We start from the raw sequence: 14,334 nt of genomic DNA, 5'->3' as shown, positions 1-14,334 counted from the left end.
ATGTGGGGGGATCCGAACTGACATCTTACAAGCAAGAAAACTTGAGGAAATTAAGCATCTTGGCAAGGTGGCAGGAGGGTAAGGGAAATAGAACCCTGGTCTCTGTTATGACTCGGTCATTCTCTAACTTGCCAGGGACTCTAGCTCCCTGGCTTGCTTCCTAATATTAATCAGTGTTTACTGGGCTCCAGACACTAGTTCTGGGAGGTTTTTCATGCTTTATCCCATTTAATATCACTGTTTTTTAGACAGAGAAGCTTGAACCTGTGGCCAGGGTCACTGGGATAATAAACAATGGTGCCGATCTTCAGACCCCGGTTCGACTCCCTGCAGCCTCCCTGTGGAGGAACTAGCCTACTTCTCCATGGGGATTGTAAACATTCGTCTCTGCAGATAAGATCACTTAATGTGTACTGCTCTTCCATTCGGCTATCGTTACTGTGCTTTTTAAATAACAGTTTTACTTACTAGTTTGTAAAGTGTGATAATTTTCACCCAACGCTGGTGAATCTGCATGCAGAACACAGACATTCTCGTACGCTACGGGCGAAAATGTCAGTTGCTACCACCCCTTTGGAAGTGAGCTGGTACCATCCATGAAAATTGCATAGGGCAACTGGGTGGCTCAGTCAGCTAAGCATCCGACTCTGGATTTCGGCTCAGGGTCCCGTGCGCTTATGTGTAGCAACAACCAAAGCCTCACATACAAGGTTGGAAACAACCATAGTGGCAAGCAGTGGAGGACTGGCTGCATCAAGGGTGGTCCTTACACACAAAGGAATACAATGTAGACCTTAAAAAACAAGGGGCAAATCTATGTGGGCTTCTAGGGAGAAATTTCCAAGATGTGTTACTAAGGAGAAAATTTAAGTTCCGCGACAGTATGATTCAATGTATGTAAAAATCAAAGATCATTAAATATGATATAGGAAATTTATTATTAACAGAAACAACCTCTAGGAATTGGGATGGGGCAGGAACTTTACCTTTTGGTGATTTTTTTATATTGTTTGACTATTTGAAATAAAATTTTATTGTAGTATATGTATGGTTTGAATTTTTTAAAATCAGGAACACGTGCTGTTTTTAATCAACAACAAAATCTAATTACTTATTTCTTCAACTGGTAATTCTTAACACAATTAGCACATTAATAAGATATTTTTTTTAATTTTATTTTTTATAAACATATAATATATTTTTATCCCCAGGGGTACAGGTCTGTGAATCGCCAGGTTTACACACTTCACAGCACTCATCATAGCACATACCCTCCCTAATGTCCATAATCCCACCCCCCCAACCCCCCTCCCCCCCATTAACCCTCATAAGATATTTATTTTTAAAGCAAAAATTCATCTGGAAGAATGAAGAAGAAACACTCTGGACAGTGTATCATCCAGAGTTGTTTTTGATATCTTAACAACCCAGTAGAGCTAGTCGAATAATTAACTTATTAAGTTGCCAGCAGTCATGTTGCTAGTTAGAATTTACCAGTTTGACAATTATGGGTAAGTATTAATCAACCTATCGAACTTAGTTACAACATATTAACTGTTATCCAGGGGTTAATGATCACAGTTACCGGCTTTTTGGTTGTTTTTGTTTTTGTTTTTCTGAGTATTACTCTATGCCAGGCTGTCCTAAGCACACCCTATTTCTCATTTAATTCTTACAATCACCTTCCTTACCAGATGGTTGTTTTTACGCCCATTTTACAGGTAAGAAAACTAAGGCCCAAAGAAGGTCAGCCACCTGGCCAGCTGTTAAGTGGAGGGGCTGAAGATCTAATCCTGGTCTTCATTCCTCCTGGGACCAAGCTTTTAACTACCCCACGCGGTGACATGGGTGCTTCTTGTTATAATGGGCTTTTGAGACCAGATGCTCGTCTGTTCAATCCTAGCCGGATATCTCCAATACCTGTCTCTAACATCTCTCTTTTTGGTCTCTTGCCTCTCCACAGAACCTGACTTCTCTTTTCTATCAACAGTGCCCCACCCCCACCCAGGTAAGCTTTATCGATATGCTGGCACCCCTCTCAGAGCTGTAGCATAATCTTTTACTTGAATTCCTTGGAATCCCTGTAAATGTTTTCAAACAATCATAAAATAAAATCCTGTGTGTGCTGGCTTCACGAAGGATTACCTCTCTGAGAACCCGGGAGAGGCAGTGGCTGAAGGATGCTGTTTAAAAATAATATGGTTACTCATGGAACTGGATTCACATTTGAATTTGAAGGAGACAGTCAGGGAACTTTAGCTGAGGAAAAGTGAGGACATGACCCAGGAGGTTCTTTTCTGCCTAACAACTCACAGAGAGTGTCCCTCATTGGCTGTGAGGAAAGGCTTAGCTTCCATCTCGCTGGTGGCGGGTTTATCATCTCGGCCCCTCCTCCTCTAATGAGCTGCACAGGTGTTGTAGTATAATCCACGTAGCAGGTGACTGGGGGTCGGGAAATCCAGCTTCTGGACCACGAGGTCTATCGATCATTCCTGAACAGAAACGCAGTTATCCCAAACCAGGAGCGACATCAGCATCTTTGCCTCCCCTAAAAGCATCACTGCCCCAAGCCCAGGTGCCTTCAGCTCTGTCCTTCCACCACTGGTTCAGTACCTGGCCTCAAACCAACACTGTGGACTGAGTTCAGAATCCGAGGGGGCCCAGAGCAGGAGAGGCAGGGTTACCTGGGCATGGCTTCCTGGGAGACAATTTTGAGCTACGCTTTGAAGGATCCAGAAAATGACTTGATCTCCTTTGCTGTTTCCCAGAGAAAGCCAAGCAGCAGCGAAGGACAACGGGTGTTATAAAACAAGCTGTAGCTGAATTTTTTTGGAGGAGGGATGGGAAATGATGGCGGTATGAAATGAATGTGGGAGAAATGTTAGCTGGTGGCTAATTGCATGATTTAAGTTCCATGGGGCTCCGCGCCCCCGTGGAGACCCAGCTTCTACACGGCTTGCTTAATCCCTGGGGAATGTCACTGCCATTCAGAGGCTGGTATTGTGACTCCAGGCCCCAGCCAAGTAAAAGAGCACTTCTCAGAGTCAGGGGATTCCTTTATCGAGTCGCTCCCCCCAACCATCTCCTCTGTCTTCTCTTATCACCGGGGCTGTCTGTCTGTGAGACAGTTGGTCGTCAGGGAATAAACATCTCAGGCTGTTTGCCCACCAGCTCAGGGATCAGGTGACCATTATGGAAGGCAATACTGGAGGCCCTTGCATGCCAGTGTGACGCCAGGAACAGTGAGAGCCTGTGATGTGCTGACCTCACTGAGCGGGCACCCATGCAGCTGGCCTGGAGCTGGTGGACTGGTGCCACTCCCTGATGTGGCACCTTTGGTCATCCCAGGGCTACCCCAGGCAGTAGACCTTGCCTAGCCCCTCTCTGCAGAGACTCCGGAGTTGGAAGAGCTGGATTAGAAACCCGGACCTAGGATCTGTTAGCTGCATGGCTTTAGGCAAGTTGCTTTACCTCTCAGAGCCTCGGTGTTTCCATCTGAAAAATGGGAATAACAGTGCCCGCAGGGTAAAGTTACTGTGTGGATTAAATATAAAGCACTTAGGGGGTGCCTGGGTGGCACAGTTGGTTAAGCATCTCCTTTCAGCTCGGGTCATGACCCCACAGTCCCAGGACTGAGCCCCGCATCAGGGTCTGCTTCTCCCTCCGACCCTCCCTCCTCTCATGCTCGCTTGCCCTCTCATTCTCTCGAATGAATAAAATCTTTAAAGAAAAAAAAAAAAGGTTTACTTTAAGATTGTATTTATTTATTTGACAGAGAGAGAGCACAAACAGGGGGAGCTGGAGGCAGAGGTGGAAGAGAGCAAGGAGCTCAGGGCAGAGCTCGATCCCAGGACTCTAGAATCATGGCTGGAGCCAAAGGCAGGTGCTTAACTGACTGAGCCACGCAGGCGCCCAAAGGTAAGCCATCTTAAAAAAAAAAAAGAAAAAGAAAAGGAAAGAAAAGACTTAGGAGGTTGGCAAAAGAGTTTACACTTTCAGCTATAAGGTGAATAGGTCTTGGGGTGCCCGGCAGGCTCAGTGGGTACAGAATGCAATTCTTGATATTGTGGTCGTGAGTTCCAGCCCCAAAATGGGCATAGAATTTACATTTAAAAAAAAAAAAAAAAGATGAACAGGTCTGGGAATCGAATGTAAAACATGGCGGACGTGGACTGTGGGGGTGGAGCTAGATCTCGTGATCCTGAGGTCACAACCTAAGCCAAAACCAAGAGTCAGACACTTAACACACTGAACCACCCAGGTGCCACTGTGGTTGGCAGTTTTTAATGTAATGATGGGAATCACACATGGGGGAATCAATACTCATAACACACAGCCTTCTCTTGAAAGGGGGAGATGCTCTGAGCCAGGATGTCAGTCACCTTCTGCATGTAAAACCCCAGGGTGAAAGGAGAGACCTGCAGGAACCATCTGGAAGGTAAGCAGGGGAAAGGGAGCATTGTCAGAAGGACACACTGTGGGTAAGAGACTCCCAGGCCTCGGCTTGCGTCCTGGTTCTGCCCCTTTGCCAGTTTCAGGACCCTGGGCTTGCTTCGAAAGTTCTCCGCCCTCATTTGTCCTCAGCCATGACACGGGGATAACAAATGTTTCCTTCTTTTCACTGTGAGGCTGAGCACAAGGCTGGCCCAAAGTCACCTCTCAGTACAAGTGTCTGTGATGATGACTTGCTTGGTCACACTACTCCAGGCAGCTCAGAAAATTCGAACGCAGTGAGGAGAGGGCACCTGAGAGAGTGAAGGGTGAGAGGTATGGTTGGGTTTGGTCTTTGGAGGTAGGGGATTCCTGGGGTGTTGCCTTCTCCTTGGAATATCTCACTGAGTGAGATGATTTAAAGAATGACTTCTGGGGCACCTGGGTGGCTCAGAGGGTTAAAGCCTCTGCCTTCGGCTCAGGTCATGATCCCAGGGTCCTGGGATCGAGCCCCACATCGGGCTCTCTGCTCAGCGGGGAGCCTGCTTCCCCCCCCGGCCCCCGCCTGCCTCTCTGCCTTCTTGTGATCTCGATCTGTCAAATAAATAAATAAAATCCTAAAAAAAAAAAAAAAAAGGACATGGTCATTAGGTGGGCCTAATCCTATGTGACTGGTGTATTACGAGAAGAGGGCCATTTAGACATAGATGACACAGGGAGGAGCCCACATGACGACGTGACAGCAGCTGCATGTCTAGGAGCAGCGAGCATTGGCAGTCAGCCCCAGAAGCTAACAAGGGTTCCACCCCGCATCTCAGACGGCCCTGCCCACACCTGGATTTCTAACTTCTGGCCTCCAGAACTGTGGGAATCCATTTCTGTTGTTTTAAGCATGCTAGTTGGTGGTACTTTCTTATAGCAACCGGAGAAAAGTCATCTGGGGGAAAAGCGGGAGCTAAGGGATCTTGTTCCCTTGATCTGAGAGCCCAGAAAACCAGATGTGGGAATGCATAGCCGGAGGAGCCTCTGAGAGCTGCGTTCAATTCCAATTCCAGGGCCACCAAGGAAGGCAAGACATTGGACCAAGTGATAGGAGGCAGAGGAGGATTCTACACAAAGACGTTGCCTCCGAAGACCTGGAATTCTGGGGTGGTTTTTAGTTCCACTATTGGTTTGTCTGTGGCAGTAGTGTTAGGGACATTGGCTTTAGAATCACACAGACCCAAGTTCAAATCCTGGCTCCGTGTGTTACTAGCCGTGTGGCCTTGGATGTGTTACCCAGCTACCGTGTGTTTCAGTTTCCCCACGGTGAGGTTCATAGGGTCATAGGCTGTCATGGGAGTCGCAATGCTGTATGACACGTAGTACGCCTTCAGGATTCACCTGTAGAATGGATAATTTATGTAAGTGTTTAGCACCATGTCTGCCAAAGTGAGGTGCCCAGGGAAATGGACGCTGAGGCAGAGATGGGGCATGGCAGGTTGTGCTGCTCTGGGGATCGATACTTGTGGAAGTGAAGAGGAGGCACCGTTGGGCAGAAAAAGAAACGGGCTGTGATCAAGTCTTGGTAGAGACCTCAGGCAACCCTGTGGAAATTCCGAAGCTAGGGTGACCCTTCAGAAGTGACAAAATAGTTCTCGGCATTTCCACGTCGGCATCCCCATGCCTCCCCCACCCAGCCCATCCAAGCCTAATAGAAAAGTGGGTGTGCTTCATCCAACAATCCTAACGAAATCCTTCTTACATCTCTTTGGCTCTGACTGGGTCATGTTCCTATTCGTGAACCCATCTATGGCCAGATATGTGATACCCTCGTTAGCTAAGCCCGAGGCACAGTCTCACGTCTGGTATCAGACGTAACATTGACACCACCTGAAGCAGGTATGTTGGAAATTAGGGAGTCTGGGGGTGCCTGGTTGACTCTGTAAGAAGAACACGCCACTCTTGATCTCAGGGTGGTGAGTTCAAGCCGCACATTGGGTGTAGAAGTGAAAGGAAGGAAGAGAGAGACAGGGAAGGAAGGAAGGAAGGTAGGTAGGTTTGGTTGGTCGGTCAGAGTCTGTGATTCCCTTGGTGGAAAATCTAAGGGTGCGAAGAGTGAGTGAAATCTGGACAGCAAAAGCCTGACAAACATCGATTCTTTAACTGAAAAGGATGTTAATGTGCAAACAGCTTCTGTTCGGGCAGGTGCCTACCGAGAATGAACACCATGATATGGTATGCAACCTGCATTTCAGGGTGTTTGACACAGAGGACAGTATTCAAAACACGTTTGCTGAAAAAAAAATAATAATAACCATGCCCACTCAACAGGGCGGAGAAGCACCCACTGGATGATGCTCAAGTTGTTTTAAATCTTAGCCCTAGAGAGGTTTCTGAGCTGTTGGATTGTTTTGTTTCTTATCTAGATGGTGGTTTCATGGATGTAATGATAGACATTCAAGCTATACATTTGTGATTTGTGTCTCTTTCTGCAACTCTTATACCTTTAAAAGTTTCTTTAAAAAGTTAAAAAAAAAGGGGGGGGGGCACCTGGGTGGCTCAGTGGGTTAAAACCTCTGCCTTCAGCTCAGGTCATGATCCCAAGGTCCTGGGGTAGAGCCCGGGGCAGGCTTTCTGCTCAGCAGGGAGCCTGCTTCCCCCCACTCTCTGCCTGCCTCTCTGCCTACTTGTGATCTCTCTCTGTCAAATAAATAAATAAAATCTTAAAAAAAATTTTTTTTAATAAAATAAAGTAAGTGGTAGGGCGGCTGGGTGGCTCAGTTGGTTAAGCAGAGGGCTCTTGGCTTCAGCTCAGGTCATGGTCTCAAGGTCCTGGGATGGAGCCCCATAGCAGGTTCCTCTCTCAACAGCGAGTCAGCTTGAGAATTCTCTCTCCCACTCCCTCTCACTCTGCCTCTCCCCTGGTTTACTCTCTCTTTCTCTAAAATAATAAATACATCTTTAAAAAAGAGAGAGAGAGAGAAAGAGAAAAGAAATCTCCCTGAGTCTATGGCACAGATGATAAGACCACATTCTTAAAAACGTAAAATAAATTGGGGCACCTGGGTGGGTCTGTCAGTTCAGTGGCCAATGCTTGATTTCTGCTCAAGTCATGATCTCAGGGTCATGAGATGGAGCCTGCCCGCATCGGGCTCCCTGCTCAGCTGGAAGTCTTTTTCTCCTTCTACCCTTCCCCCCTGCTCATGAGCTCTCTCTCTCTTTCTCACTCTCTCTCAAATAAAGTCTTAAAAAAAAAAAAAAAGAACAACCTCATCAAGGATTATTTTCATAACAATCGTGTTCCCTACACCCTCCTTACTCTCAACCATTCAGATTTCGGTTTTTAAGGGTGTGTCATGAAGATCACCACGGCACCAGTTTTTTTAAATGTGTGTCTCAAGTTAAGCTTCCAAGATTCAGATAACTATTTTTCTGTTCGTTTGTTTTTGGTGAACTAGTTGAAAATAAGTGGGAGGCACCATAACAGCTCATCCCTAAATACCAAGTATTCCCAAAGAACAAGGATGTTTTTCTCTATAACCACGATATTCTTTTTCTTTCTTTCTTTTTTCTTTTCTTTTCTTTTCTTTTCCTTCCTTCCTTCCTTCCTTCCTTCCTTCCTTCCTTCCGTCTTTCTTTCTTTTCTTTCTTTCTTTCTTTCTTTCTTTCTTTCTTTCTTTCTTTCTTTCTTTCTTTCTTTCTTTCTTTCTTCTTTTTTTAAGATTTTATCCATTTAGTTGACAGAGAGAGACAAAGCCAAAAGGGAACGCAAGCAGGGGGAGCTGGAGAGGGAGAAGCAGGCTCCCCACTGAGCAGGGAGCCCAATGTGGGGCTCGAACCCAGGATGGTGGGATCATGACCTGAGCCAAAGGCAGATGCTTAACGACTAAGCCACCCAGGAGCTCCCAACCACAATATTATTGACATACCAGAAATTTAACACTGATATCATAATATAGTATTATTTTCTCTTCATATGTAAATTTTCCCAGTTGTCTAGATAATGTCTTTTATATTTGCTTTTTTTGTTTAAATCTAAGATATGCATTATACGTATTGCATTTGTTATTCTCCTTAGTCTGCTTTATCCTAGGAAAGTTTCCACATCTTTTCTTTCCTTTTTTTTTTTTTGGTCATTTATAACACTGACATTTTTGAAGACTCAAGGCTTTGCAGAATTCTATATTCTGTGTTTGTATCTGTATCATTTTCTCATTCCTGGGTTCAGGTTAAAAAACAGTTTATCAAGAAGACCACATAGGTGGTAGCATGTATTTACCATTTCTCACTTGAGGTGGCCTGTTGTGACGGTTGGTTCCATTATTTGGTGAAGCAAAGTTGCCTCTTTTTTTTTTTTTTAAGATTTTATTTTTTTATTTCACAGAGATCACAAGCAGGCAGAGAGAGAGAGAGAGAGAGAGAGAGAGAGGAGGAAGCAGGCTCCCTGCTGAGCAGAGAGCCCGATGGGGAGCCGAAGGCAGAGGTTTTAACCCACTGAGCCACCCAGGCGCCCCAAAGTTGCCTCTCTTGATTAAAGCAGATCTCTCCCTTTCCCTTTGTAGCTACACACCATCTTTGGCACGGACTTGGAGACTAGGAAAGTGTCACATTCCCTAGTGGCTCATTCACCTGGCGGTTTCAGCATCCACTGATGGGCCTTGCTACAACCAGCCAGAAATGAGGGTTTTCTCATTGAATCAACCTTCTACATTTACTAGATGATTCCGTTTGAAGAGCATACTCTGTGCTCCCCTCTGTCTTGTCTTTCTTCTTCTCTCTCTGTCTTTCCCTCTCTCCCTCCCCACCCCCCTCCTTTTCTCACCTGTGTGTGTAAATACCTACATAGCTTATTTTCCCTTTCACAAAAGATATTTCAGGACTGTTGTATGCCTTTTTAAATAAAATTATCTCTTTTGTCCATTTTTATATTGCCCTCTTTTGTATTTTTATACTTGGAGAACTTTCTTTCCCCTCAAGTCCCCTTCATGTACTAGGGAAGTTAGATCTTTATCTCTGATATAGGTGGTGAATGTTTCCACCTAGTTCAGTATTTCTCTCGATTTTTTAAAGATTTTATTTATTTATTTGAGAGAGAATGAGAGGGAGAAGGTCAGAGGGAGAAGCAGGCTCCCCATGGAGCTGGGAGCCTGATGCGGGACTCAGTCCTGGGATTCCAGGATCATAACCTGAGCGGAAGGCAGCCGCCCAACCAACTGAGCCACCCAGGCGCCTCTTCTCTTTTGATTTTGCTTATTACATTTTTTTTGCCACGCTAATGTTGCTTTATTTTTATGCAGAGAAATTCATCAATCTTTTCTTTTGTTGCATGTGGATTTTGACTCAGAGTTTAAAAAGTTTCCCTGCCCTGAGATTATTTTTTAAATTCTCCTGTTTTCTTCCAGTACCAGTAGGACTTTCTTTTTTTACACTGAGACCTCTAATTCATTCGGAGTTTATTCTGGTGTACAGGGTAAAGCATGGATCCAATTTTATCTTTTCCACATGGCCAACACCAATTGCCCCAACACCATTTTTTAAAAGCAGCTTTTCCTCTGTGATTTATTATCTTTTCATCTGCTAAATTTCCATATGCACTTAGGTATATTTCTGAACTTTCTCTTTTATTCTAATAGTTTATTCATTTACCTATTTTTTTATTCATCTACCAGTTTTAATTATAGATTCTTTTTAATATCACTTATTACTTGACAAACTTATTTTCTCACAGCTCTTCTTTTTGGGGGGTTTTATAGCTATTCATGCATGTTTATTTTTCTATATAAGTTCTGGAACCAACTCCTCTTGGGGAAAAATGTGGTATTTTTATTAGGATCATGTTAAAATTATAGAGGAACTCAATGCGAATTACATCATTATGAGTTGAGTTGTCCCGGCAAAGAACAAGGGATGTCTTTTGCTTTACTCCAGTCTCCTTTTATGCCTTTTGGGAGTGTTTTAAAGTTTTCCTCAGAGAGGTTTTGACGATTTTAGCAGTAGCAAATAAAACACTTGACACTCTAGTAGATCAAAGCAAAAGTTTTATTACGGAAAAACTGATACTAGAAGAGAGAACAAAGCCAAGCAAATCACCACGTTGACACCAGCTGCCAGTTTCCCAGCCCAGAGGGACAAGGGACCCGGAGCCAGATGGAGAATCAGCCAGGGCAGAAGATGGCACCCAGAGCTCCTCTCCTGGGACCAGTTACTGCCCTCCTGGTACCTGGGATTGTGATACCCGAGGGATTCCAAATGACTTACGTAGGTGTCTACTTCCAGGGCCACGCTTGCCTATTATATACTATGTTTCCTTCTCTATGACTAAATAATTCATCTTCTAGATGCCTAGCACCACAATATCAGCTAAACAACTCCCTCACAGATTATGCTAGCATGTCCACATCATTCATATAGTTATTTGTTTATTCCTAAATATTTTCTGCTTTTTTGTTTCTTTACTAAACAGAGGTGTTGCTTTCATTATTTCCTCTAACTGGTTATTGTTCATAGAAATAGAAACATATTTGCATATTTATATTTTCTTCATCTCTATAAAAACGTACACGTATATGTGTATCCTACAGAATTATTTGGTTTGTGTTAGCTTTATCATTAAATTTCTGTGTTTTCTTGGGGCATCTGGGTGGCTCAGTGGGTTATGGATCCAATTCCTGATTTTGGCTCTGGTCATGATCTCAAGGTCATGAGATGGAGACCCACATCCGGCTCTATGCTGGGCGTGGAGTCTACTTAAGATTCTCTTTCTAAGATGGGATCGGGAGGGAGACAAACTATAAGAGACTCTTAATCTCACAAAACAAACTGAGGGGTGTGGGGGTAGGGGGTAGGGAGAGGGTGGTGGGGTTATCGACATTGGGGAAGGTATGTGCTATGGTGAGTGCTGGGAAGTGAGTAAGCCTGATGATTCACAGACCTGTACCCCTGGGGCTAATAATACATTATATGTTAATTAAAAAAAGGTAATTAAAAAAAAAAGATTCTCTTTCTAGCTCTCTCTCTGCCCCTCCCCCTCTAAATCAATCAATCAATCCGTCAAACTATCGCTATTCGTAGATATGATATATATAGTTGGATATATATATATAGTTGAAAAATGCACAGTTTTTTTGTTTTTGTTTTTGTTTTTTTTGTGGAGGGAGAGAGTGCACCTGTGAGCTGGGGGTTTGCAGAGGGGCAAAGGAGGGAGAGGAGATGAAGAATCTCAAGGAGGCTCCAAACCCAACACAGGGCCCATTGCAGGCTCGATCTCACAACCCTGAGATCATGACCTGAGCTGAAATCAAGAGTCGCATGCTTAACTGATTGAGCCACCCAGGTGCCCCAGTATAGTTTTATTTCTTAATTTTGTATTTTTAACAAATATTTTATTTATTTATCTGACAGAGATCACAAGTAGGCAGAGAGGCAGGAGGCGGGGTGGGGGGGGTGGTAAGTAGGATCTTCACTGAGCAGAGAGCAGGATGCGGGCCCGATCCCAGGATCCTGAGATTATGACCTGAGCTGAAGGCAGAGGCTTAACCCATTGAGACAACCAGATGCCCCTTAATTTTAAATTTTATGCCTCTAATAGTTTTCTCTTGTCCGGTTGCATTGGTTAATATCTCCGATATTATGTTAAATAGCAGTGGACATGCTGGGCATCCTAGCCTTGTTCCTGACCTCATGTGCTTATCCTTTACATAAGGAGTGAAGTATATATTCTAAATATATACATTTATTATATTAAAATGAATTCATTAATTCTTGTTTTAATTTAATGTTTTGAACATGAATGGATATTTCTTTAGCCCAAAAGTTTGTAATATCTATAGATATATATAATTTTTCATAAATTTATTATTATTATTTTAATATTTCATTTATTTGACAGAGAATAAGAGAGCATAAGCAGGGGGAGCGGCAGAGGGAGAAGCAGGCTCCCTGCTGAGCAGGGAACCCTGTATGGGGCTTGTTCCCAGGACCCTGAGATCATGACCTGAGGGAAAACAGCCGCTTAACTGACTGAACAACCCAGGCGCCCCCATAAATTTATTATTATGGTGAATTACATTAATAAATAATATCAGATCATTTCTGTGTTCCTGGAATAAATCCCACTTGATTATGGTATATTGCTTTTAATGTCCTCTTAGAGTTTATTTGCTAATACTTGGATTTTTTTGCATAAATATTTGTAAGTAAGAATGACCTAGGGGCACCTGGCTGGCTTAATCAGAGAGTACACAACTCTTGATCTCAGGGTCGTGAGTTTGAGCCCCGCATTTGGTGTAGAAATTACTTAAATAAACAAACAAACAACAAAAAAAACCCAACCCTAAAAGGAAAAAAAAAGAATGATCTATACATTTTCTTTTTTTGTTTTTTGTTTTGTTTTGTTTAAGTAATCTCTACCCCCAACATGGGGCTTGAACTCTGAGATCAAGAATCATATACTCTACTGACTGAGCCAGCCAGGTAACTCTGGGTTTTTTTAATTTATTGTATTTAGGTATCAATGTTATACTTACTTCATAAAAAGAGTTATGGAATTTTCTTTCTTTTTCTATGCTCTAACATTAGGCTTATCGGGTCTTATCAGCACCATCATCCTCGTCAGCACCACCATCATTACCACAAGGACAGCAGAGACATGAACACTGAATGGAGCATTTGCTGTTTCAGGCCCCTTTGGCCTAGGGAATGGCAATCAGGCTTTTGGGAAAAAGTTACCGTGGGATGAACATGGTTTGCGGTTCTAAATCCCAAAGTATCTGAACCCCTGGAGCCCCTGAATTCTCAAGTTCCATCAAGGGGCCACGAGTGGTGCATGTTTGGTGACCATCACTGGTTTTGCAGATGATAAAATGGTGGCCATTCAGCTTATCCTAGTTTTCCTGTGGTGGTCCTCGGCCTTAATTGGCAGCTGTTCTTCTGACAGTGCCAGCGTTGGGGGAGGGGTGGGCGAGGCTCCCTGCTCTGTGCTCCCACAACATCCGGGACCTCCCCCATCTCCACGCTGCCTTGTGGTTGCCTCTCGCTGACGACAATGCTTAGAAGGCTGTGAGTTGCTCTGTGGAGGCAAAGTCTTACTCACCATTGTCACCCCTGGATCTAGCACAACACCTGACAACATAAGAGGTTGCCCATTAAATATTTGTTCAATAAATGAATGAGTAATGCCTCCCTTTGTTATTATTATTATTATTATTATTATTGCATGTAGCAATTAAAAACAAGCGTAAACAGTATATGGGAACTTAGGAAAATATGTGACAACATTAAGTGATAAGTTAAATTCCTTTTGGTCTCACCTGGAAAATGGGGCAATTAACATCTCTTGTATTGGTTTTGTTCTGTTCTCACTCAAGTGAGACAGAATAGGTAAAATGCTTAGCCCAGTGCCCTCCATGAGCATGTATTTGATAAACGGTAGTGGTTTTATCATTTATGATAATAGTAAGTGAAAGAAAAAAAAAACAGAATGAAAATATTTAGGCTGATTTTAACTAATAAAGCAACAGGGGCGCCTGGGTGGCTCAGAGGGTTAAGCATCCAACTCTTGATTTCTCAGGGCCCGTTCAGGGTTGTGAGATGGAGCCCCGTGTCGGGCTCCTGCTGGGTGTGGAGCCTTCTCCTTTCTCCTTCTCCCCCTCCCCCACCTAAAAAATTATATTAAATTAAAAATAACTAATAGGTTAACAGATTTCAACCATTTCTTTTAATGTAACTAAACAATATTTTTTCTATAATTTCAAAAATTTTGTGATTAAAGTAACAGTGACCTGGGTTTATCAGCAGCCCCCCAGCCTCATAAATAAATTAAAAATGAAGTAAAAATAAGTATTATGCCCTATTTGCTTTATAAGGTTTCAGGGAATTAAATGAATTTCCAAATGTTCGAGTGCCTTGAGTGTAGTCACCTAC

General features: G+C 43.5%; 1 long non-coding RNA gene across 1 annotated transcript; it reads left to right on the top strand.

The window, feature by feature from the left end:
- The first annotated feature begins 1,339 nt into the window (after positions 1–1,339).
- On the top strand, positions 1,340–13,591 carry LOC111144963. The gene is made up of 3 exons (XR_002640448.1): positions 1,340–2,008; positions 4,351–4,438; positions 12,991–13,591. It is a non-coding gene; the product is annotated as an uncharacterized LOC111144963 (long non-coding RNA).
- Positions 13,592–14,334: the final 743 nt, after the last annotated feature.

This window comes from Enhydra lutris, unplaced genomic scaffold, assembly GCF_002288905.1.
Source record: "Enhydra lutris kenyoni isolate GAN:26980312 unplaced genomic scaffold, ASM228890v2 scaffoldscaffold12, whole genome shotgun sequence".
Lineage (NCBI taxonomy): Eukaryota > Metazoa > Chordata > Mammalia > Carnivora > Mustelidae > Enhydra > Enhydra lutris.
The sequence above is the reverse complement of the archived record's forward strand: the minus strand, read 5'-3'. Positions and strand labels throughout refer to the sequence as shown.